Source organism: Fukomys damarensis, unplaced genomic scaffold (assembly GCF_012274545.1).
Source record: "Fukomys damarensis isolate Sample0158 unplaced genomic scaffold, DMR_v1.0_HiC HiC_scaffold_24, whole genome shotgun sequence".
Classification (NCBI taxonomy): Eukaryota; Metazoa; Chordata; class Mammalia; order Rodentia; family Bathyergidae; genus Fukomys; species Fukomys damarensis.
The window spans coordinates 51,301,482-51,328,747 of NW_022900936.1; the positions used below are offsets into that span (position 1 = coordinate 51,301,482).

The following is a 27,266-nucleotide window of genomic DNA, read 5'->3' on the forward strand; positions in this document are numbered from 1 at the left end:
GGATTAAATAAGTATTTTATAAAAATAAATGAGATGCAGTATGATTAAATGCATGATACAGATTACAGAATAATAATTGCAAACAGTTTAAAATTCAATTTACTCGCTTGCAATCTAAGTGAACTTGGTCTCCTTGGGTTTCCCTTCTCTCCTCCCCAAAATGCCTGGAAGTCAGACTTCATATGTCACATACCCTAATACACACACACACACACACACACACACACACACACACGGCAACTAATTTTTAAGAGAGAGAGAGAGAGAAAGAGAAAGGCCCTCTAAAGAGTAAAGGCATTTATTTGAGAATAGCAGAGCACTGCAAAGAGTAGCAGAGAATTGGAATGGAAATATACAAGCTGTGGTAAATTATGGGCACATTGAAAGAGGTTAAGGCCAGGGAAAATTTTTATAGACAAAAATGAGAAGGATTACGTCAATATGCTGAAACAATCATCCTTGACCACAATGATTAATAATAAGAGTAGCAGCAGTAAGAGGTTGAACAGACAACTGTGGGGCAGATGTCCTTGTAGGAACATTTTTTGTACAAGATCATGGTGGCCTTTGTACAATTTGTAGTCTGTTACTTATCAGGTAGTCACGTCTAAGACTAGTCCCAGTCTCCAGGCTTAATTTACTTTTTCTTGTTAGGATTGATACAACCAACTTCATTTTGACTCTGACAAACTACACATTTATTTCACAGATCCAAACATAAATAATGTCACTTTTTTACAGTGCTCACATGGAAAGAAAAAGAGAATTCCAATACATTCCTGCCTATCAAAACATCATATGCTGGTTTCTAAACTGCTCTTATTTACCCCCAACTCCTCTCTCATTTCAGGTGCCTAAAACACTCCTCTGTTTATGAAGTATCCCCTTTGCTCCCAAAACAACCTTCTCCACTGCTCGATCCACTTTCCTTAATCTGAGCAATTTAGCCCTTTCTTCCCCACCTTATATTTTCACTCACCATCCACTTCAGCAAAATAAAGGTCCCTTCTCAGAATCCACCCACAGTAATATTCAAGAGGAAACTCTGAATAACAAATTCATTGTTCCTCATACAGAAATGTAAGCTTTACTCATATTTAAATACAATTATACTTTCACTCATTCACCTATAGAATAATACAGCTTGATCCCAAAGGTAGCACCCAGCTCCTAAGGAGAATCAGTGAAGCCAAGGAAATGACTCAACACTATTCTAGTTTTGCCCCAAATTTGGTTAATCATAGAATTTTTTTTTCACCTGCAAATCTTGTCTGTATTCAACACTGATTATATCACCTACAAATATCTGTTGGCACCATCACTTTTTTATATCACTTGCTTTTAATCTAATTCACAAATAATTTTTAGTTTCCCTCACTGTCTTAGTTATTTTTCTCATTGCTGAGACAAAATATCCAACCCCTACAAGTTAAGTGAGGAAAGGCTTATTTGGCTCACAGTTTGTAGAAGCTTCAGTCCATAATCAGCTGGCTCCAAGGCAGGGTGGCATGGCAGACAGGAACTGCAAAGGAGAAACAGTGCATGGTGGGCAGAAGGTAGCAAAGCAAGCAAGAGATGATCACAGCTCTTTCTATCCTTTATATCTAATCCAGGCTACTTAGGGGAGTAGCACTCACACCCTTAATCCTAGTGCCCTTCATCCTAGCATTTCACCATGAATCAGTTCCAGTGTCACACACTCTAGATCCAGCCACCTCGGCAAAAAGCCTTGCCTATGACTGCATGAGGCTTTGGGGGACCATCTAAACACAAGCCATGCCAATCACAAATGCCAATTTTTTTTTAATTCCAACTCTGTCTACCCCAAATAGGTTTTTGTGGCAGATGTTTTCTTCCAAATACCCTGGAAAATCCTGGCTGCAAGTGTATATTACATGGGAAAATTTTTCTTAGCTCTGCATAATCTCAACTTTGAGCTTCTTATTTTCTGCTGCGTTACATTCCTCATCCACCATACAGTGGAAGGATTTTTATCTTTTTCTGGCAGAACTTTCAGGTTGCATTCACACACAAAAATGTTTCTCTCCCTGACGAGTTAAGATTTCCATGAAATATTCCATTTACTGGCATTAAATAATTCCTAAAAATAATCACCTAAAGTTTTTCTCTTTAGCTATTTCATTTGTTGCTTCCTGGGATATGAGGCCATGAGAGTAACTATTTTCCCAAGTCTTCTCCTAGCTAATTGTCCCAATTATCCAAAGTTTCCTCAATTTTGTACAAAGCAAAAATATACAAAAAGAAACTTAAACTGTGCAGAAGAATATTGAAATTTATCATGCCAAATATAAAATTACTGACAGAGTCCTTATGGTAACTATTTTAGTCATTTTTCTAAAACCATTGGGCAATGTTGATAGATTCTGCTAATTCTGAATGTTTTGGTATTTCTCTAAGAAAAAACTATTTAAAAATAATTCTTATAATTTTCAAAGTTATTGACTTACGTAAGAATTTACAACAGCTATTGACCCTGACCCTTCTAGAACAATACTCTTAGGGCACTCTAAAGCTAAATATTCTATACTACAAGACCTAAATAAAATCAGGCTAATAATCAGAGGTCTGTTTGACTTTCTATCACTTAAGATATGCCTTGAACACAGCCTACACTAGTTATACCTCTGAGTCCCTCCATTCCCAAAACTCACAATTTTTCTTCACTGCCAAGTCTTCCAATAAATATCTGATAATTTAATATTTAAGAATTTTTAATAAAACACTTGAAATTTTAGATTATTTTCAGAATATTTCTAAATCTATTCATACTGCTAAAACAAAATATTCAAGACTGGGTGATTTATAAATACTAAAAATGTATTGTTCAAAATTCTGGAGGCCAGGAAGCCCAAGACCAAGGTGCTAATAGATTTCTGACCAGTGAAGATTGCTCTCTGCTTCCAAGAAGTCACCTTGTTTCTGATCTCCACATGGCAAAAGGAAAAACAGCCAAATACTGATTCCTTGAGAAGAGATGGAAAGGTCAGGTGGTTCTCTCAAACCTCTTTTTTAATTGGGTTAATCCTGTTTGAGGGCATTCATCATGTCTTTATGATCTCCCACAGGCCCCACATATTACTGTTGTCACCTTGGCCTTTAAGTTCCAACATATGAATTTCAGAGGGACACATACATTCAAACCCCACCCAAATCAAGTTAATTTTCTGAATGTGCCTGCTTTTGAAATGCCTCTGAGCTATTTCATTTACAAACTTGGTTCAAGCAGGAGATGTTTCAGCAGACACAGATTTTCAATCATTCCTGACTCTGCAACCTTTAGCTTCTAAATTATTAAGCTCTATAGTTTTCCTTAGCTGTATGATTCTAATTTTACCTTCTTCCTCACAGAATGAAGCACTAAAGTATTGAACGATCATTCAGTTTACCTAGATACAAATATGTACTTAAGCAGAACACACTAATGTAAAATGCATGGCTAATGGTAAAGCTTGAGGCTAGTTTTCAACATAAATGAAGTTCTTTGGCCCAAATCCCTCTTGTTAATATCAATGTCAGTTTTGACTCTAGAAGAATCATTAAAATGTACAGTATCAGCTAGTCCTGACAGGCAGGCATGTCAGAATAGGAGTAACACATTCTACTCATCTGCCTAGCAGCTCTTTTCCTCAGAAGTCTAAAGAAAGCAACTTTATGAATAAAAAAATTGTAAAACTTTCCTGTCTCGGAGGCTAACATACTTAGCCCAAAGAGGAATAAGGATTATTTCATGCAGATTTGCATATATTCCAGTTCTACAACTATGCAGAGTACTGTCTAGAACTTGAAGAAGTCATTTGCCTACAGTCTTCAACCTCAAAATTATCTGAAACTACACACCAGGGATCAATCCTTAATGGTGTGCTATCTACATCGCACAGATCAATTTCAGTGTGACCTTGTGAGGAATAAATGTAATACAGCCCTCAAAATTTTTAGCCCAGAGCCTGGAGAATGGTAAGAATTTAATCCATAGTAAGAACTCAGGCATTACCTGGTTGGAAGTCTTACCACTCTAACAAAATACCTTATGCCCACTCATCTATTTTTTTTTCAACAAACAAAAATTATACTGTGTATACAGTTGGATATCTGAGAGGTTGTTACTGTTTTGTTTTTTCTTATGTTATGAAAAATATCTGATGTTTTTAAGGTCTACCAAAAAGTGGACAAATGAAAAGGTAGCAGTATTCCCACAGAATAGTTTTGAACATTTTGGTAATTGCAGGTTTTTCACATAATACTACAGTGAACATTTATTTAAATAAATCAACTGAAAAGTTATTGCTTTATCTCTGATTATTTTCTTTAAACTTCTATTTTAATATATATATTTTTGTTTTTATTGAGTTTATTGGTACAATCTAGGTATACAATACAGTTACATTCATTATTGGGATCCTGTACCTTTACATAATAGGTCTTGATTCTCATTTTTCCCTCTTTTCCCTGCCCTCCCTTCACCCTCTCCTCCCCTCCCCATTTACAAACACTTTATTTCCATTTTTTCAGTTTCTCATATTTTTTCCTCTCCCTTATTACCTTTCCTCCGCCCTTCCCACTTTCCCTACACCTTTAGCCCTTTACTTCCTATTTCACATTATTAATTATCTCATTAGGATCCTGTGTACTATTATAGTTTTCCACACCAGACAAACTATCTCAGTATTTCAGTTAAAGAAATCTCTGTATGAACATTAAAAATAGGGAATCTTAAAATAAAACTAAAAATGAAAGTAAGAGAGAAAAGGCAGTGATGTAAGATTAAAATAATCCTTAATTCTGGAGATGAAAATGGTTCCTGAACATATTTAAATTGCTTCTTGCTCTTATAGTCTTATCTTATTCTTTTTTTCATTATTTAGAGAATACTTTATTAGTTTCTGTAATCAAACCCACGTAGATATGATCTTACATATTTAGTACGATGTGTTACCCCTGTACACATGGAAAAAATAAAATTAAAATTTAAAAAAATTAACATTTCTAGACCAATATGGCTGTCCATTTAGATACAATGCCAACTCAACACAGTAAATTGGGATGACTTTTTCCAAATTTGGCAGCACTGTTACAATTTCCCAAAATTCAATTTATATAAAAAGACTAATAATAGCAGTATGTTATGCATCGATAGCAGCAACAGCTTTTCCAGGTTCTGCAGTCATCTGAACAAAATTATAAATATTTAGCACATTCCATTAAAAAAACAAAACAAAACAAAACAAAAACAAAGAAAAGAATAATATCCAGAAAACAGCAAAGTTCTGTTGCTGTTGTGGTACCTGGCACCATTTTTTTTATTAGCATCTTAATCATCATCTTGAAAGAGAATATTCTAGAGTAATATCATTAAATGTAGCCCTGATAAAGCACGGTCCCTACGATGTATCATAGAGCAGATACCAGATATTTTACATTCATAGAGGTATGATACAATACCATCCTATATCAATAATACTAGAATCAGTTTTGGTCTGAAATTTACTTTGTCTGCAAATAAGATTGCTACCCCTATTTTTTTCTGGGCTCCTGTCACATGGAGAATTGCCAAAACAAACAAACAAACAAATTACTGTCTAAATATTTAATTACATTTTGTGGGATAAAAGAAATGCTTGATTTGAAAAGGTTTTTCTTATCCATCCAGATGTTTTCATATGTCTTCACATGTCATTAAGTTAGAATATCCTTCATGCAGCAAAACATTGCAACTGGTATTTTCCTAAGACATCATTGAAAATGAGATGTTTTATCAATTTGTTTGGGAAAAATCTCAATACAGTCTTTCTCATATCATGCTAGCTGACTACAAATTTAAAATAAGCTTGTAAAGTCCATAGCCACAAGCCCATGTAAGCAAGCAGATTTCAGATCCATCCTAAACTATGCTTCTACATATCCAAAGAGGCTCCTGATTAGATCTGATTGGATACAACAGAAAGTTAGGATCTTGTCCCCCATGTGACATCTCAGTTGCATCTAAGAAAGCAAGAGCACTAACTAACTCATAGTCACTTCTTAGAGGAAGATTTCTCAAAAGCTTCTCAAACTTAAACTTATGTATTCTTTGAATAATGCCAAAGTCCATAATGTAAATATGAAAATAATCATCAATCACTTATCCAAAGAGAATGTTATCTTGCTTCATATGTAATCCGAACAATGCTGACTTGATTCAGATGTCTATGAATAGCCTTGAGGAAAAAAAACTGGCTAAAAAGAAGAAAGAAAAATTGTAAGAGGAAAAAAGTAAAGGTAATAATGCTTATCTATTTGTCCCTCTGTTCTACAATACAATTATAATAATGAGCTATTGTGAATGTAAGAGAACAATATGATCTCTGTGCAAAACACCCCATTGTCTTCCAAGCTCTGTGAAAACAAAAGCACCTCTGATGTCTAAAGAGGTTTTAGATTTGGTCAGAAGTAAGTATTTCAAAGAATTTCCTATTCAATTGTATCGTGCTTTGCAATGTACCAAAATAATCCAGATTGAGAGGTTGAGTTATAAATCAGAACAGGATACCAAAAATAACTCCAATATATCCACCTTCCATAAAATATTTGTTAAGAACTTCCTTGTGTGCCTGACAATATGCTTGACACTGTGATTCCAGGGAGTTTAAAATATACTGTGAAAACAAACTAATTCATTACTAACATAATCACAAATTTGATCACTGTAGTATATAAAGATGTATGTGTCTAATTACATCAATATTAACATCTTCTTAAGAACTTTAAATATGCATTGTTCGGAACTTACGTGGATAATGGCTTCAATGACTGAACTTACATTTTAGTATACTTAATCTCAGCACCTTTGTCCCCTAGAAAAACTTTCAACTAAATCTTCCGCTATGATTAGAATCAGGGTAAGTTTATATAAAGCAAAATAAAAAGAGGCTCTTGGCTTCACTTTTGAAAAAAAAGTAAAGCCATATGTAATTTATGAGGGCAGCAACTAAACTTGTTCAGGGAATATAAGGCAAATAAAGCCAATTTTTGCTTTTTGTGAACACCAGGATTTTCCAGTACCTTGTTTGCAGTCACATATCACCAGAGTGCAGTGCCGTACATAAGATGTGGGCCTAACTTTTAAGAAGCTGTCATCCTATTGAGACAGATGAAGTTGTAGAACATCACCAAATGGGGAAAAGTTTGGGCAACTAGTCAAAGAAGGTTCATGTTGCCTTGAAGGATGGGAAATATTTGTAGAGTTGGAAAAGCTAATAACAACCAAATGGGAGCAACAGCATGAGAGGTACCCTGGAGCGATCATGAGCAAGACAAGTTCAAGGAGGCCAAGAGGCTCTATCTTGATGGGTGTGAGGGGCAGAAGACAACAAGGTAACACACTTAACACCATACAGGAAGAGACAGCATCAAGAAAATAGGCAAAAAGAGCAGAAGACAGAAAATGAGAGCAAAATGTATGAGAGCAGATATAGGGACAGTTAAACTGAAACTTAAGGATCATACTTGACATGATTGAAAAATGAGATCCTCGGTAGTATTTTAATGCACAAGACTCAAGCCTCTACTTTCTTTCAATATTTTTCTACAAATATTTTCTGAGCAACTTAAATTTTCCTTAAATATTTGAATAGAAAAACTTATAACTAAAGAAATAAGTTCAATAGCTTTTCTCTAGGCAGCCTGACCCTACCATTATCCTGATGTACCCAGTAAACTTTTAAAAAGCCTTTTATCTCTGGACATAGACTACTGACAGGTGTTACAACCCCCATCAAACCTATTGCTCCTTTCTGAAGAGCTGCCCACTGTCAGAGCTACCAAAACTCAAGGTCTGAGTTCACATCTGCAACCTATTCTTTCCAATGATACTTTTTTCAGCATTCTGCCCTTCCTCCCCATCAAAGAGCCTTCAATGTGCGGCGAGAAGACTGCCCCTCTCCCACTTTCTCAAGGTTACCCCCAGAAGAGGGTGAGGAAGTCGGAAGTCTCACTGAGTCACCATAACAGCCACATCCCCAGGCTTCAAAGCTGCCAGTCACCGGGCTGAGTTAGATCAGATCTTAGTGACTACTGATGGGTAATTGTATCATCGCATTTTATCACTGAGCCCTTGATGAGGCACAGGACAGTCTATGCATTACTGTTATTTTTAACATTGTGACTTTAGACCCGTAGGTGTCCTGAACCCAGAGTCTTCCCCACAGCACCCATCTCTACTCTAGTAGTATCAATAACCTGTAACTTCAGGGATAAGAAGTTGCAGATCTGCTATTTCATTGCTGCTCTGTATAACCACCAAAGGAACCTGAGCTACTCGTGAAAATTTCCGCACACTTTTCTAAGTGCCCTTCAGTTGCCACGTCTCAGTTGTTTCATAAAAGAATTAAATTCCACTTCACCAGCTGCTTGTCATGGGTTAAGAAGAGATAATATTTTGATTGATAGCTAGAGGGAGAAAGAAAAGAGACTACTGAAGTTATTATTAAATGTATTCTTTTCTATCATGTTGACTGTTTCAATAAGCAGGATTTAAGGCTAAATGCAACTAATTTTGTGATTATAAAAAAAATTCACAATTGATTGAAGCAATACCATATTGAATAAAAACATTTGTTGTAGTTCCATAAGAAACTGACATTTATCTTTCGAGTCTTCCCAAATAGTGTTTGAACATATCTGACATATTGTAAAATAAGTTATTCTTCAGAATTAATATGTAAATCTTTAAATTATGATAAAACTATGAAATATTAAGTACTTATTTGCTAATCTTCTTAGGGCAGTAACAAGCTAAGCAAATATGATACAACTGTATTTCAGATTAGGGCAAATATAAAGGATACAATTCAAGGAGTGAGGAAAACCTGACAAATATTAATGTTTAAACAGAATCATAATACTTTGCTCAGTATCTAAACTGAAGATAAGAATGAACATTTAAATATTTGGTATATGTTGAATACAGACATCTATAGGTCACAATTCAATGACACAATTCTATGACATTTAAATTTATTATATAATATAAATATTAATATATATTATTATATATTGTTATATTTAAACTTCATATAAAATAAGTGACTTAATATTGAGAAAGGAACAGGAACATTTAGACTAATTTAGCTTCTTCAGTACAAATGGTACAGGGCTGTGGAAGAAGGGTCTCAGTTGTTTCAAGTCTCTGAGAACACATTAGGTCACTGAATATAACACCCTGGTGATTTGTTTGCTTTTGTGATAGCCAAACAAGATAGGCTGATTGAACCACTCACAGGTATTCATTCCTCAAACAAATATTTATTGAAGGATTTTCACTTCAGATACTGGGCTAGAGGATCTTATCCCATCACATAATTGAAATTCTACAAGTATTTTCATGTTATAATGAGGATTAAGTGGGTTAATATTTGTATAGTGTTAAAACAGTGTGTGGCACGTAGTAAGTGCCATACAAATATTTGTTAAATAAATTGTGTTGAAGAGTTAGTTGTAATATAATCTCTGTAAACGACTTTAGTTATTCATTTATTCTCTCTGAATGGTTTCTATCACCATAAAAGAGAGCAATATAGTCCCTAAGTAATACCAGCCAGAGAGCTGAGCACTGGAAACAAATCAACGTACACCACATAAAAGTCATTGGAGAAACAAAAACTTTGTAAGATTGGCACCGTAGATTTTATACCACCCTTAAACATTTATTTCATTTGTACTTATTAAGTATTGGATAGCAGGTTCTAATCTAACTACTTCATAAATAATAATGCATTTAATTCTTACAATAACCCTAAGACACTGTTATTCCTCCACTTTACCAATGAGAAAACTGAGGCATCCAGAGGCTAGTAAGTGACAGGATCTACATTCATAACCAAGCAGTCTAGCTCCAGAATCTTAGTCCTTAAATACTATATTAAAATACTAGTGCAAAAACCCGATGTGGTGTGCCTGTAATCCTAGCACTTGGGGAGCCTGAAACAGGAGGATCATAAGTTCAAGCCTAGCCTGGGCAGTTTATTGATTTTTCAAGCAATATCTCAGAATTTTACAAAGGGGGTGGAGCTTAGTGCAAAGGGCCCGGGGTTCAATCTTTAGCACTGGAAAAATAAAGTTGCCACATGAAGAGACAACATTTAGGTGGACCCTCATAGCTTCTGTCTCCCTAGACAGAGCTGTTCTGGTACACTGACTTGCTTGTCATGAGCCTTCATGATGGGAAAAAAGCACAGTGTTCACCTTGCAAAAAGGGATAGTCTAAGAATATTTTGAAATATCCATAAACCATATAGAAAGTTGAAAAGGAGAACCAACGTGACAATGGAGAGTTTTGAGCTTAAATGAGTCTAGAGTTTACATGCTCTTAATTAATCAATTTTGGTATTCAAGCGTATTTGCCAAAAGACTTAGAATCTGTCATGCATTGGAAAAGAACAAGGTATATACCCAGATTCTCCTTCAATGGACAGTCCAATTCCTTGCCCTGGCCCTTTGCCCCCTACAATAAAATAAATCAACTCTAAATAAGAAATGTAAGCAAAAGGATAGTAACTCCCAACAAACATGAAACCCGCCTTTTTTTCATACAACTGTGGTGGAACTGTTTTAGAAGTTATCTTCAGCATAGAAAACCTGCTTTGGAAATATGGCAAAGGAAGCCATCTTATCTAAATGGCCAAGAATGAAAAAGAATATTAAATGAGGTCAATGTAACCCCATTCCCTGAAGAACAAATAAATTCTTCAGCTACCGATCAAGAACAATTAAGTCTGGATAACTGCCAATCAATTCACTGCCTTAGAGAGAAACATCCACCCCCGAGCTCCCACCTTCCAAGAACAAGGCAGTTTGTGTCCCTTCCCCATAGGGTGAGTGAAATTAGGAAGAGATGGGAATGAGCGCAAAACGGAAGGTGTGGGGAGGAGGGCGGAAGCTTCCTGACATGTCGGCAAACACAGATCCTTCCAGTTGCCGCTTTCCCGCTCTGAGCCTGTGAGCGGCCACTGAAGCTGTGGTGCTGGTTTTTGGGTTAATGGTGATTCCGTAAACAAAGAAACTTCAATATGTTTTCCTCGCAAAATGTTCACAGCGCACACACAGCTTTCACAGGCCTGATGGCTGTGCCTTCTGCAAATGCTCAGCTTCACTGTTTTATCAATCGTGATGATTTGGTGCCCTCCTCTGGCCTCACCGCAGCAGTTCCACTTAGCTTCACTAAGGATTGCTGGACGAAAGTCCATGATGAACTCACAGAAATCTGCCTCCAAGAGAGACCTACTTTTGTCTGCACTTATAAGAATCATTGCAATTCTCCAAGGCATAGGAAAGTTTGGCCGGTCCGATCTCAAGTGTTTAAATTCCACGTATTTAAGGTGATATAATTTTGCTTAATGTATTTTTAAATATCCTCCAAGGAGATTGCGAATTTTACTGGCTCTCCACAGTTAAGATGACTAAACTACCTGAGCTCTGCTTAGGGGACAAAGGCTGTTTACTCTGGAGAAATCAATCTGTAAACTCAGCAAATAGGAAGATATTATAGATCTTTGTCAAAGAGGAAGGTGATTGAGAGGTATAGCGATGGGAAGGAGGAGATGAAAGGGGATGAAAAATGACTTAAAATTTGTTGTTACATGTACCACCTCCACACGAGGATCGTAAATATCATTACTGCAAACATGTACTAATAAAGAAAATCATCTGGAAAAATACTAAAATACTTAGAATATCATGCAGTTGAAATATGTATCAAGAACTCAGATTTTAAAATGTCATTAAGGTCATGGCAATTCCTATCATTTCAAGTTATTCGCTATCCCTCACTCAAGTCCCAAGGGTGTTTAACCAAAGAAACACAAGTTGCGTCCAGTTTCAGAAAATTTCTAGCATCTCAGTGTGAGATTCTTCTCTATCTCAAGATTTCTTTCACTGTAGTTCCTCTCTCTGCCATCACGGTGCCCTTCTGTTGGGTCACAGTTGAGGACAACATATTCCATGGTTTCCATTTATGTCATTAAGGGGTTGGACAAGAGGATGAGGTACCTCAGGCTCATAGTTGATGAGCGAGAGAGTAGAGCCAACACAAGCACCAGAGAGAGGCCCTGTGGGTGTTATACCATAGCAGAACAAAATGACCAGCTGTGAGGACAAGCAGGTGAAAACTTAGGAGTTTCTTTGTGGATTACAGGAGGATGGCTGTGGAAGTTGTCCTTGAGCAGAGCTTTGGATGTGAGTGCTAGCTCTTAATGCCATAGTTATAAATAAAATACATGTGAGACACATAGACAAGAGCGTATGACATTCTAATTCTTCCTTTCTTGCCCTTTCCTTCAGAGCTCTAAAATAGAGGAACTTTCTGAGTTCTCACACACAATTGATTATTCCTAACTGGTGAAAAATAAAACTCAAAAAGTCTCAGGAAAAAAAGATCAGATAAATTAAAATTCATCTTTGGGATAAGAAGCAAATAAAAGTCTAGACATAAGTCCTTTTCTAAAAACCCGTGGAGCAATTTGGTTTGTATACAGTAAATATTTTCATTTAAGAATAAAAGGCATAATGCCAGGTGTGGTGATTGCATGCCTGTAATTCCAGCACTGGGGAGGCTGAGGCAGGAGAATCGCTGTGAGTTCAAGACCAGCCTGGGTTACATAGTGAGTTTTTGGTTTGTATACAGTAAATATTTTCATTTAAGAATAAAAGGCATAATGCCAGGTGTGGTGATGCATGCCTGTAATTCCAGCACTGGGGAGGCTGAGGCAGGAGAATCGCTGTGGGTTCAAGACCAGCCTGGGTTACATAGTGAGTTCCAGGTCAGTCTGAACCACATAGTGAGACCGTTTCAAAAAAAAGGCATAAGGAAGAGAGTAACAAAATGAATCACAGAGGACTCACATTAGTACTAGATCCTATATAAACCAGTTATTTAATCCTTCAATGAAAGACCAGATGTGGGGTAGGAGGAAGGGGACACTAATTAAAATGTGTTATGTACATGTACCAATACCCTACAGTGAATGTGATCACTATATACTACAAACAAGTGCTAATAAAAGTTAAAAAAAAAAGACCAAACTGTACTGCATATTTAAAAAGCACCAATAAACTCAGTAAGATAAAAAAAAAGACCAGATATATAGGTGGCTAAGTATGCACCATGCATTAAACTTTATGAATATCTTTATGGTCTGCAGGGCAAAGGAGTGCTCTGCTAAAAAGAGTTTTATTATCCCTCAATATTGTCTGTTAGGCAGTATCTACTAAAATTATCCAAATAAATGACAAGTTGATAAACAGTAATTTCCAATGGTGCATGAAAGTGGTATTTCCTCACTACCATAAAATGTTTTGGCAGATGAGATTAATGGAATCAGAAACCTACAGATACTGAAATCACAGAACCAAATTGTCTGTCGCAGTACTTACCATGTTAAATTAAAGTTGTTTATTAAATATCTTTACTTACTTTTTTGGATGTTATAATACTTGCCTTTTTCTCCCCAATGTCTGTCATAGAATTTGACAAACAACAGACAGTCAAATATTTTCCCTAATTCAATTAAATGTCCCGTTTAAGGTCATTTTGCTCACTGATGTAATAGGATAGAAGCTTTTAAATTTAAATTCTTATCTTTCATTACTAAGTAACTTTTAAAAAAATGAATGGAAGCCTAATCTGGCAAAAATGGTAATATTGTAGATCTACACGGCACTACCTTCTCAGAAAAAAAGGCTAGAATCCTAGGCCAAGTGGACAGCTGTAAGTTTCCAGTCAGTGACCCTAGTTTAGGAACAAAATATATTATTTTATATTTTTGAGACAAAAAGGTTAAAATATAAACAAATTTAAACTGAGAATACTCACTTTAAAATAAACAGTGTGATCTTCAATATCTGGTTTCAGAAAGAATTTCAAAAGTTTCCAATACTTCTAAGACGCCTATGGAAATATGAGATGAGAATACAAGGTACACATATATTTCTTCCAAATTGTACATGGAAATTAACACAGAAAAACCATTCGTCCAGACCACAACAGAAATGGTTTGTTCATTAAATCAGAGAATCAATTGGTTATAGTTTATTCGGGCTTCACCTGCACCATCTAGTGTAACACAGCAGTACCGACAAGGCTCCAATAGACAATTTGAAATGATTGGCTTAGTCTTCAGTGATCCTCTTCTGACATTATGCCAATGCTGAAGGAGTTTATAATGAATCAACACTTTAGGTAACTCATCTCTCTCCTTTCTTAGCCAGCAAAAAATGTAATTCCCCTGTCTTGTGTGCAAAGAAGCAGTACACAGCCTTGAATGATGAGTATAGTAGGTCTTGAAGCAGCCCCACCGAAGCTACAGGAGCAGATCTGTCCCATTCAATAAGCACTTCTTTCCGAATGACCGACAGCCAGGGTGCAGAGACCAGAAATACAAATGCTGGCAAGGGTGCAGATATTCCCAGGAATAACAACAACTATAAAGTCATTTTCGTTTTATTCTATTTTTTGGTTCCCTGCCCTATGATGCCGATAACAAATCAACCATTCACTGCCTTTGTAGGGGGGAAGAAAAAGACATCTGAAAGATTGATAACTCCCTTAGCTCACTGCCCTCCCTATGCTAAAATTAATAAAAAAAAGAAACTTTTCAGTCATTAAAATTCTTCATGCACACACAGTCTCTCCCTGTGCCCCAATTCACACACTTTATGGTCTTCAAACGACTGCGGACTTAACAAGTTTCCAATCTAACTTCTTAGTGACAGCCAATGAGTTGTCTGTGGCATGGAAGCATTTCTTTCTCTTTAGATATTTTACTCAGTTCTTAGGATGCCACGAATCTCATTTGGGAGCTGCACACCATCACCCACGTATTAACTTGTCACCTTGAGTAATAAAGTTCACAAACTCCATTTCATTTTTTTCTTCACTATGTTGCCTGATAATATAAAAAGGTGTCACATCTGTTTGATTTGTAGCTAGTGTGTTAGTGAAATAGCCTCTCCACAAACAACCTGATGAAGTCAAGAAAGCTAAATGACTTTTTTTTTAATACCTAGGTCTATTTCCCAGTAAATATTCATGTGCATAAACATAAAAGTGTTAAATGAGGTGAAATCTTGGTAATTGCACAAATAGGAAAAAGTCAAAGCGTGATTGTTCTGAGTGGGGTAGAAATTTCTAGACTCACTGACTCTGTTTAAAAGCAGTGACCCCAAATTACACAGGTAGGTATGGCATTTCAAGGCATTTGAATGACTAAGATATCAAAAAGTGCCACATTGGTCATACATACTTGAAAAATAGCTATCTGCCCTTTCAGAGCTTTTCTTCATTTAGGCATGTTTGTGATATGCAAAATATATTTATGCCTGGTCCATTTTAACAACCTGTTTTCTAGTGAATATATTTGTAGTTCATTTTGATAGGCACTTCAATAACTATTATTTTTTCCCACCCGTATGTGGGTAGAAGAGAAGAGCAATCGATCACAGATACTATTTCCACATTCCCAGAAAAATAATGAAGAATTCCTGTGGGTATGTGCATTGAGATCATCAGCTATTTTCATTATTTATCAGTTTAACCCTAGATATAGTAATTTTTAGTTGAGGGTGGCATAGATGTAAACATTATTTTGGGGGCCTGTAATTCAAAGGTTTCACAAAATTCTGAACTTTGCCAAGTGAGGATGATTTCAGGGTAAGAGTCTCTGCTGTCAGATTATAATTATAACTGTTTTTAACCAACATTATAGTGGCAATGTGAAGAACAGGTATGAGCAAGAAAAGAAAGGCTACAGGGAAGAGTAGATGGATTTACTGCGTTCACAAAAAGGGTAGATTTACCCATGCATGGAGAATAAATAATTTTTAAAAATAAAACAAAGTCAACAAAAGCTGGACATTGAAGGAAGTCTTTTATATATCTATACAGAAAGAAAGGGGAAAAAGGAACTCATTCCTTAGTAATGTTAGACATTAAAAAGATCGAGTGGAAATTTAAAAGCTTCTATTGTTTTATCTTTACATGAAAATAATTCTTTGAAATCTAGTAAAAGAGTTTGCTTATACAGAATACCTTTCATGATGAGTTATAAAGTAGTGCCCTCTTATCCACAGGAGATGTGTTTCAAGGATCCCAGGGGATGCCGGAAACCACTGACTTACCAAGCCCTATATATGAGCATTGCCATTACTGTGACAGTGAATCTGACAACAGAGGAAGCTGGGTGACAAATGGGTAGGTAGCATATACAGCATAGATACACTGAGCAAAGGAGTCACTCAAGTAATAGTGAGGACAGAGCAAGACAACATGAGATTTCCTCATGCTACCCAGAATACAGTGCAATTTAAAACTCATGAGGTATTTATTTCTGGAGTTTCCCATTTAACATTTTCAAGCCAAAATTTACCACAGGTAACTAAAACCATGGAAAGCACAACTCACATATAAGGGGAGAATAATGTATTTTCAATTTTTTTTCAAAATTCCTAAAGAAAGATAATTTCTAGTTCATCCATAGGTTGTATTCTACAGAAGCAGGGCCTTACGCTGCATTTATAGTGTCCAGAAAGGACAAATTGAAGGTATCTCTGCTTTAGAAGGAATAAGAGGCAGAAAGTATTTATAAAACAAACAATAACTAATGTATATGCCAAAGAAATTGGCAGATAAAAGCATAATAAATTTATGAATTTAAAATGAATGTGTTCAAGGCAAAAATATTTATTTGAGATAATTATATATAATAATGATATATAATGATATATGTATATACATATATACTGTCCATAAATCAAGGACAAAATCTAGAAACTAAAAAATAAACAATAGAAGCTCTGGGAGGAAATAAATCAGACAGAAAACCACAAAAGTTAGAGTTTTCAGGAAGTTTTTTAAAGATAGAAAACAGAAGTGGGATCAATAACAGATAACATATGAAAGAAGTTATGATCTGAGAGTTCTGCAAAGGAGGCTACCTTTGAAAACAAGTCAGCTGGCCTTACTGACCCAAGAAGGACTCCAATTTGGAAAGTCAGAATACTGTAGAGTAGGAGTAGGGTATATGATTGAAACCAGAGGTGTTAATTGAAACCCTCTACGTGCCTTTCCCGGTGACCCCTTACAGCTTTGGTGGTTATCACTTGCCCACCCTACTCTCACCATTCACTTTTCTCTAAAAGGTAGATTTATCTTCTAGAGAAACTGAATCTGAAGGCTTCAGAATTAAATCACCATGCCTAAGCAGAGGATGCAAAAGTGGGAAAGTGAGGCTCACAAAGGGATTGAATCAGTGAACTTTTACAGTGAATAGTTGTTTATTTCCACATCTTTTCATCTCAATCCATCTTTATGAAAGTTAACATAGAGTTAGACACTGGTAATTATTTGTTGTATGATACTAAAGAAACCCAGGATACTTGTACTGCTCTATTCAGTAAGCATCATGAATAGCTTGCTAAGTACATTAATCTTTCCAAATACTTCCATTGCCTTCACTTTGAAATAGTGTTTTATTTTTCCTAATTTAACTTACTGCTAGTATGTAACTCAAAAATAGCAATTTTGTTTCTTATTTTTATAGTAGATTTACTATAATATACTTAACATTTATTTGGACACCTCTTTCTTGCTTCTTCTGCTGTACACAAGATTTAGAGATGTTTGGAATACTTAAAAATATTTTTAAAAGGATTTCTTACAGCATTTGATAAGGTCCCAAAATGTGCAGGGCCTTTAAAATCTAGGTAAAAAGCAAAAGAAGTTTGACTTTTACTTTCTGGAAGTTTATAATCTGGATAGTAAATCAAATACACAAAATCAACTACAAAATATTTTCTCAAGAATTTCATTTGGAACATGGGGCTGAGAGCTAGAAATCAAAATTATAGATATAAAATCTGATGACCTAGAATTTCTTTTTCTGATACACAAAATATGCAGTTGGTACAGATAAATAGAAGTGAAGCATTTACTTTGTTAGCTGCCAAACACAACCCCCCCAAAATAATATTTAAAACACAAAATTCTTTTATTGATTTGCTTTCATTCTTAGCTGTCTTATTTTTAATTTTTCAGAGCTCTTCATCTCCCACTGTTACTTTTCAATAGAATTCTGTTCTTTGTTTTAAAGTGATCTTATTTTTCAAAGAATATTAATAATAGGTTTTTTAATGCTTTCTTATCCTTTTTACCACTTATTTTTTCTTCTAGAAGATTCTCTCAAAAATTCACAATACTTGGCTGTCTATTCATTTCTAAGAGTAAGGCAAAAGGAAATTAACTGAAAGCTGTGGAACAGCACAACTTAGATGCTGATGACTTTACTATGCTTGAATGTGTTCTGGTGTCGCCACTATGATGATTTTAAGTGATAAGACCTTTAAGAGCCATGATGGCTTCTCTTTCATAAATGAGATTAAGACCTTAGTTAAGAGGTTTCCCACAGCACTTGGCTCACCTGCTCCTCCTCATGTGAGGACATAGTATTTCCCCTCCCTGGAAGATACAGCGACACCATACCATCCTGTAAGCAGACACCAGCCCTCACCAGAAAAGCAATCCTACCAGGCCCTGCTCCTGGATTGTCAGCACCCAGAACTGTGAAAAAATAAATTGCTGCTCCTCACCCAGTCTGAGGATTTTGTTATAGTTACAGCAGCACAAGTGGACTAAACAGACTTACTATAAGGTAACATGAAGAAACTCAGCTTTTCCATTAGGATCTCTCAAATTTTGGGCATCTTTTATTTGGAAGTATTTGATTCTTTTTTTTTCAGGGAGGAATATTGTAATATATTTTCCTGAAATGGGGTTTAACCCCCCTCTCTATAAGCAAGGAGGAAGAAGAACACTCTAGAGTGTACCAAGCTACAAATGAAAATGTAGGATGCTTATCACTTTAAGGGTATAAAAAGCCATATAAAAGAATTTGGAATATAATCCTAAATCAATGAAGAGCCACTAATGGGTTTTGCTTAAAGGAGTAAAGTGTTCTGATTTGTCTTTGAAAAGATTATTCTGGCACTCTTGTGGAAGATAAATTGAAAGCTAAAGCAGCAGGAAAGAGAATTGGTTAGGAAACTACAACATTAATTTTTAGGAATAAAAGAAGCAAGAAATATGGCAGCTTTAACAAGAATATATAAGGAAAGGTAAATTCAAGAAATATTTAAGAAATCAGAGTAGGAATTAAACACTTATATGTGAAGGACCTATGTTTACTCTCATGTTTCTGATTTAATAGCTCAGCAGATGGATACTTTATTAATCAAAAATGGAATTATTAAAAAATACAGGCTTTGAGCAGATTTTTTGAGGAGGGGAAGATCATATAGGAACCCCAAAGAAAATATTAATATAAGTAGAGAAAAGTGAATATTTTTTATATGGTTCTTGTGTCACGGCTGAGTTTAGAGGTGGAGACAAAACACTGAGAATCGTTACTGTATAAGTTGTAGACTGAAAAGATAAGACTAATCAATACCTAAATGATAAGTAAAGAAAGAGGAGCTCAGGGATACAAAGAAGATTCCTGTAGGAAAAAAAAAGAAAAGAAAAAACCTCCAAGTTAGACTGGTATCATGGATAAAGGTAGGAAAGTTTCAGAAAGAAAGTACTTGGTTAGTGTTATTAGTCAGGGTTTTCCAGAGAAACAGAGTGGGACAGGTTAAGTAGAGGATAGACAGATGATAGATGGATGGATAGATAGATAGGTAGATAGATAATAGATAGATAGATAGATAGATAGATAATTAGTTTGAGAAATTAATTCATGTGATTTTGGAAGCTGAGATGTGTCATAATGTACAATCCACCCTCTGAAGACCCAGAAATTGCTGTAGTTCCAGTTTTACCCTAAAGGCCTAAAAAACTCATTGCAGCAGTGAACTCTCCTCCAAGGGCAAGAGAAACAAATATTCTAGCCCAGTCCTTTAGACAGAATTCTCCCTCTTTTCAGTTTTTATTCTATTCAGGTTGTCAATGGATTGTCTGATGCATACCCACATTGAAGAGGGCAATCTACTTAATTCAGTCTACCGATTCAAATGTTAATCTCATCTGGGAACAACCTCACAGGCACACTCAGAAATAATGTTTAGCCAAATATATGAGCATCCTGGGACCAAGTAGACACAAAATTAGCCACCATAGCCAGTTTCTGCAGCCTTAAGGAAAAAATATAAGACTGAAACGTATTCAAAGAACTCAGTGATTTGGAATAAATGAGAAACGTTTTCCACTGCAGGTTTCATGTGGAACTGATGACTAAAACCTTATGACAGTGAGTAATAGTGTCAGAAAACAGGGAAAGAAATTATAGGCTGATGTTTCAAGAAACTTGGCTAAAACAATGTAACACTTGGCTTCTGCCTCAAAGGAGCAACACTGGAAAATTAAGAGTCATCTGTATTCTGCCAAAAATTCAGCATGTTTAGGCATCCTCGAAAACATTTTACAGTCGCTTTAGCTGTACCCAATGAAATATGTCCAGTGCCTCCTAAAAAACCAACACCCATCAAGTTTCATGGTATTCATATATATATATATAATAAATCAAAGTTATATTTAGCTGAAATTTTAACTCTGTTAAGAAAATCTAGCACTATGAAATATCTCAAGGAAGTAGGAACAGCTTTTGTTACTTAACATGGTTGTTGAACATGTCTAGAGGCATAAGTAAATTTTCCAAGTGAATTATTCAACTTAGATTCCTTTAAAATTATATCTTTGGAGTGCCTATCAAACACCAAAATAGAAATTATAAAAAATAAAGTAACTCCCCTGGATTTTTAGAGATAGAAGAACTTCAAATATCTAATGGTATTTGTTTTCCCTAACCTGTCACTAGACTTATGCTTTTAGAAAATTGTCCTTAAATCTGTCCTTAATTTCAGACAGTACAAATCTGAATAGGTTAGAGAATATTTCAGCAATAAGATCCTAAAGTTTTGATGATTTAAACAAAAGAGATTCATTTCTCACTCATATTACCTGCCCATAACAAGTCAGCCTGCAGCTCTTCTTATCCTAACTCAGCTTTATAGAATGGACAATATTTTACAGTCTCAGAAGAGAGCTCTAGTGAGACTTTCAGTCATCCCGAGAGAAACAATAGTTCTCTTTGCTCATAAGTAATTAGCTAGAATTATGTGCATATCTTACTCAGATATAAAAGGTCTATACAATGGAATTCAGTACTACCAGAGTCCAAATATATTGGAGAAAAATTTCATGAATGCTTTACACAAAGACCATGCTGATTAAACCCACATTTTCCCACAAAATATAGGTACACACACGCATATGTATGTATGTATGTACAGCAATGAAAAGCATAGCCTGGGTGAGGCCCTCTTTTTAGTATTATTTCTTGTGTCACCACATTAACATCATTACATTATGCATCAGCTCAGATGTGTTTAGCCACAAAGCCTAATGAAATCTAAGTCAGAATTTTGAATAATACTCCTGATACAGTTATTTGGGCACACAGAAAGAACAGGCACACTAAAGGAGACATCTTTTTACAGTATGCAATACAAAAATAAAATCATTTTCTACGAGAATAATTGGGTGCTATGATGTTCAAAAGATGCCCTTCTACATTTCACTAGTGAATATGTAAACTTTTTTTGACACAGAGGTAGTCAGAGTTTATTTATCACTTGGGGAGAAAGGGAGAAAAAGAGAACACTTTTCAGGGACTGCTAGTGATATGTCTTTTCCCTGAAGGGTTCTCTCTAGCTGTATTTTTAATTGACTGGCTCCTTTCCAGACATTATGTAGTGAATCAGCAGAAGAAATAAAATGTTTTGACCTTGACCTTAAAGATTATATTTTTTCTCCTAAGTTTGTTGCTTCCCAAAGCTGGGCAAGCTTTCTTTTGTAGCAATAAAGAATTTCTTCAATAAATTCAGAATTCTTAGCAACCTAAAAATTCATTATCAAATGAAATCATTAATGGCACTTTTGGAAATTTTATTTGTATGTGCATACTGATATTTGTTACTATATAACATTTTTTTTTCCAGATGAATGCCCTCATTATTTCTTGTTCAATCATTCTGGAATATCATTAATGGCACTTTTGGAAATTTTATTTGTATGTGCATACTGATATTTGTTACTATATAACTTTTTTTTTCCAGATGAATGCCCTCATTCTTTCTTGTTCAATCATTCTGGATTTCATCACATTCAAAACTATTTTAGAAACATTATATCCAGTGACTATTCCATGAAAACATTGGTTTTCTCCTTAAAACTTTGTTCAGATCCAATGAGTATGAAAGTAGCTCTCTTCCTACAGCAGAAACCCACCTTTCAGAACTAAGCTTTTATATAGTCTTTTCTTCCTAACTCAGGATACTCCTTTGACCGTATCACAGGAATAGATTTCTAGTTAATTTTCTCTTGCCTTATTTTTCTTTTTATTAGTACACAATGATTTTTTTTTCTCATTAAGCTTATTGGTACATTTTAGGGATACAATACAGTTAAGTTCATAATTGAGAATTTGTAACTTTACATGATGTATCTTGGTTCTTACTTTTCCCCCATTCCCCTGCCCTCCCTTCAACCCCTCCACCCTTCCTCATTTAGAGAGACTTTGTTTCCACTGATGACATGTCTTAATTCTTTTTACAGCCCTTGTCTTTTGAATTTATAAATTAATCAGCTCTTCCTGAGCTGCCTTTTCAGTATTAAATTCTTGTGGCACTTGTATTCTTGAGGATTCAGGAATAGTCTAAATTTGTATAAAATACCTCTAGCTAATACTGAATAAGTTATTTGGCCAGGTGGCTTTTCTAAAATTTGGACTAATTTCAAATTAAGGCAAAATGGACAAAGTTAACCTCTTACTCTAACATTTGAGTTAAATAGGTTTGTTCTGCTTTCAATTTATCTGCATGGGGTGATGCTAATGAATCCCCTTGCTCCTGAGGTCCTCATCTGTTGAAGGTCAGAACAGTCCCTAGAATAATTATAGAATAATTCATAATATTTGATGTTTTCTGAAAGAGAAGCCCCAAATTATATAAACTTCAGGCTCCCCAAAACTCTGAATCTACCCTTATATACTATTTAAAAAGACACAACTCCCTCTTCATAATCACAACATAGGGAAAAAAAGGTTCAAAAAAGAGTTGGAATTTTCTTGATTTTGAGTATTATTTAAAGTGAGCAAAATTATGGACATACCAATACCTGAAAATAAGTTAATCAAATGACTAAACCTAAGTGCTAAAAGTAGAATGGTTTAAAGAATGAATTGTTATGAAAACTGGCACAACATAAATTATTATGTATACAGATAAATTGAATTTATTTATATTGCTTTTAATGTGACTAATTGGCAAATTTTCACTTTTTTTCTTTTTCCACTCTTTGATATTATTGCAAGTTTCTGTAACACAAACCCACCAAAAGTTAAGGCCAATGGGCCTCCAAAGGAATCAGCTCCACCAAAAGCAATAGAAGCAGCTTTAGTAAAATCATATGCTGGGGAGTAATTCTCAAAAGAGCTTTTCATAAATGCATCGGAGTTACCTTTAAGAATCTGATGAACACTACGGATCAATCCTCTCTCCAGAAGAGCTTTGGAACCCTATTGGAAGTCCATTTATGGTCATGAAAGTTGACTAATCATTGGTTATCGTTGACAAATTAAGATATAAATTATATTGCATTCCTTTGTCCTAGTAAAATGTTATCTATTAGCTGTGTCATTATTTAGGTCACTTACTATATATGAAACACATATCTTCCCTTTAAATAATCTTCATATGAGTAACTGCAAACAATATTGATACGTAAATACAACTGTATGCTTTTAATTTAATTTCTTTAAATAATCTTCCTTTCATTTTTAACTATAAAAGATTATTTCCATAACGTAATTGACCCTGAAAGAGAAAGGAGAGGTAGGGGAAGATTAAAGAAGAGAAAAGCTTCAAAGGCCAGGCCACTTTACCAAACCACTTTGTTATATGTGCCCAGTGAAATTTAAGAAGTTTAATGGATATTGAAGGGAGAACAGTTACAGTAAAAAGCTCAATTAGCTAAACAATTATTTTGTCAAGATTTCAGCTCCCTTCACTGGGCCTTCAGTTAACCCCCTAGTCTCACAAATAAACACTGAGGGATCCAAGCCCTGCAATTAGTCAATGTTCTAGAGAGAAGCATCTAAGAAGGTTTCTCCCTGGTGCCGGAATATTTGACTTTCTAACCTGCTAGAGCCCAAGTGCTTATGCTGCTGGATAAAAGCTAAACTTGTTCTCTTACCTTGTCCTCTTGTTCTGAAGTTTTGTTTTTTTTTTTTAACCAGGAATCAACTCAGGACCTTGCATTTGCCAGGCAGCCATGGTGCCACTAGGTTACATCCCCCATTTTTTTTTTCTTCTTTGAGTTATTCTTCAATGATTATGTCTTCTTGGCTCCTTCTTGGGTAACGGCTTCCTTGATGCTGATCCTAATTTCACTGTGTTCTTAATCTCAAAAAGCCTAATTTTTTCAGCTATTTCCTTGCCTATTCTCAGTGGTAGCAGCATGTGGAACAGACAAACCCAGTCCCACTCACACACACAATAACACACACTCACCTGCCCTCAGAATCATGCACACTCAAACCCCTGCTCTCCCACAATGGTTTACACTCAGTATCTTCCATTTGCAATTACTCAGCCCCACTCACACTCACGCAATCATTCACAGCCACCCTGTGCAATGAGACCCTATCACTCTCATAGACTCTAACCCTCTGAACAGTTGTGCCAATGATTTCCACCCAGTTCTGCATAGGCTCACTCACAGGCACAGGAACTCAGTCAGGGGCAACTGTGTTCCTTATAAACTCACTCCTTCACACGCAGGCATGTAGTTAAGCCCTAGTGCTCTTCACACTCCATATTCTCACCACCTTCTCTGTCACACACAGTCACACAAACTTCCAGGCACAACCAGCCCCACTCACACCTACTCACACTCATTCCCACTCATCCCCAGGCATACTCAGGCAATTCACACTTACTCCCACATCGTTCCATATAGTTCCCCTCACAGCTGGTCACACTGTCTTACAGTCCCACTCCGTGCCACTCCTCAGCCACTCGCGCTCACACTCACCCACTGTAAATAGCAGTCACTCTCCTCTGCATGCACTCACACTGACTCAGCTGCATCACTCCCACACATCTCCCAGGCCCACATACAAGTACACTCATACACTCATAGCCAAGCCCATGCCCGCACGCACAGTAACACTCAACCCCATGTACAGATTCAATCACAGTTCCATGCATGTGAAGTACACACATACACACTTCCATGTTCAATTGTAAGTTCCTATGTGGTTCAAAATATACCACGAATATGCTTAAGTAAAATAAATAAGACACACATGTTTAAATGTTTAATTGTTTCTCTTATGTGAGAAACCAAATGTGTAAATAAGGACCAAAATGTATAATACATATTGGGAAATGGGAAGAAAATGTTCAAGTGGGAAGACGAACAAGGGAGGGTTGAGAGGGAAAGGAAGAAAGGGACAAGAAAAAAGAGAATACAAGTGGAAAAAGGGAAACAAAGCTTTTGTAAATAAGGAGAGAAAGAAGGGTAAAGAGTGAGGAAGGAACTAGGAAAAAAAAAAAGAAGCACGATATATCATCTACAGGTACAAATTCCCTACAATAAATGTTATCAATATGTACACTAAAATGGACCAATAAAATTTAAAAAACTAAAAATAAGAAAAAATATTAATAAAAAGCAAAATACACATGAATGTTTAAATTTTAAACATGCATTACAGTATAAGACACACCACCGTTAACCTCCCTTAAAATACGCAGATTTGCTTCAAACACACTTATCTCACCATTCTTTCCATTTTCTGAAACAATGCTGGAGTTCTCCTTCATGAATGCATTATAATCAATACTACAGTGAATAATGCTACCAAACACCATCAAACAAAAAGGCAGACTCATAAACACATGATGATGTGTCCTCATTTACCTTACAATTAGTGCTCTGGCACTGTCCGACTTCTGTCTCTTCCCCAAAGCCAAACTGACTATGAAAGGTAAACATTTTGAGTTTATTTGGGACACTGAGGCAGCCATGACAGTGCAGCTAATGACATTCACAAGAAAGAACCTCCAGAACTACTTCAGAAAGTGACAAGAATGATTTGTGTTTGACGTGAGAGGGATTAGTGAGTGACTTTTATTGCAATAATTTTTAATTTAAATGTTGACCACATTTTTAATCACACATAGTAAACCGAGTCCCACTCACCTGCACTTTACAACACTTAGTCCCACCCTCTCAAACAGAAGCAAACACCAGTTCAAGCCTTCACACTCAGTCCCAGCCTCAATCACCTACCTCCCTCACTCCATACCCAAAGTCACCAAGTCCTGTCACGAATTGCTCATTCACAGTATTGCTCCACCCAATAATTTTGTAATTTTTATGTTTTATTTCTTAAGTTGGCAGAAACAGAAAATTGCATAGCAATACAACCTATTTTTTCTAAGATTTTCTTGAGATTCTCTCCTTACTTACTGCTGAAGAAATGGGTCTACCTTCTCCTGAGAGAAGACTGCTGAAAGAAGGTGCTATCACCCTGAGGGCTAGAGAGACTATGGGAAGAAATGATTAATTGGTGTTCTCCAGAGGAACAGAACCATGAATGCTTTCATTCATGAGCGGGGAGAAAGAAAGAGAAAAGAAGGAAAGGAAAGAGCGGGGGGGCAGGGAGAAAGAGAGGTGCGGGGGAGAGCTGAACAAGGAGGCACGTGCCTGTAATACCAGCTACACGGGATTTTGGGACAGGAGGAGCACAAGTTCAAGGCAATATAGTAAGACACTGTCCCCCCAGCACAGCTCCAAAAAAAGAATGAAAAAGAAAGTGATACTTAGTCTAAAGATATGAACACCTTTGAGCACCTGTGAGGCCCTAGAGTCAATCCCCAATAGTAAATAAACAAAAAACAAATAAAAAATTTAAAAGAGTGAGAGATTAATTTTAAGGAATTGGCTCATGCAGTTGTAGGAGCTGGTAAATCTGAAATTTAGATGGCCAGTTGGCAGCCTAGACATTGAGGTAAGAGTCAATGTTATACTTTGTTTGTTTTCCATTGAGTTTATGGTACTGCTTTGGTATACAGTACAGTTACATTCATCATTGGGATCTTGTTCCTTTACATGATATGTCTTGGTTCTCTCTCTCTCTCTTTTTTTTTTTTTTTTTTTT

At 35.9% G+C, this 27,266-nt stretch overlaps 1 long non-coding RNA gene across 1 annotated transcript in view; it reads right to left on the reverse strand.

The window, feature by feature from the left end:
• Positions 1-1,489: 1,489 nt before the first annotated feature.
• Positions 1,490-27,266, reverse strand: part of LOC117283257 — a 94,900-nt gene continuing 69,123 nt past the window's right edge. Inside the window, exons 2-3 of the long non-coding RNA XR_004514241.1 lie at positions 13,865-13,939; positions 1,490-1,522 (exon numbers count right to left, since the gene is read on the reverse strand). This is a non-coding gene — a long non-coding RNA (uncharacterized LOC117283257). The remainder of the gene's footprint in view (positions 1,523-13,864; positions 13,940-27,266) is intronic.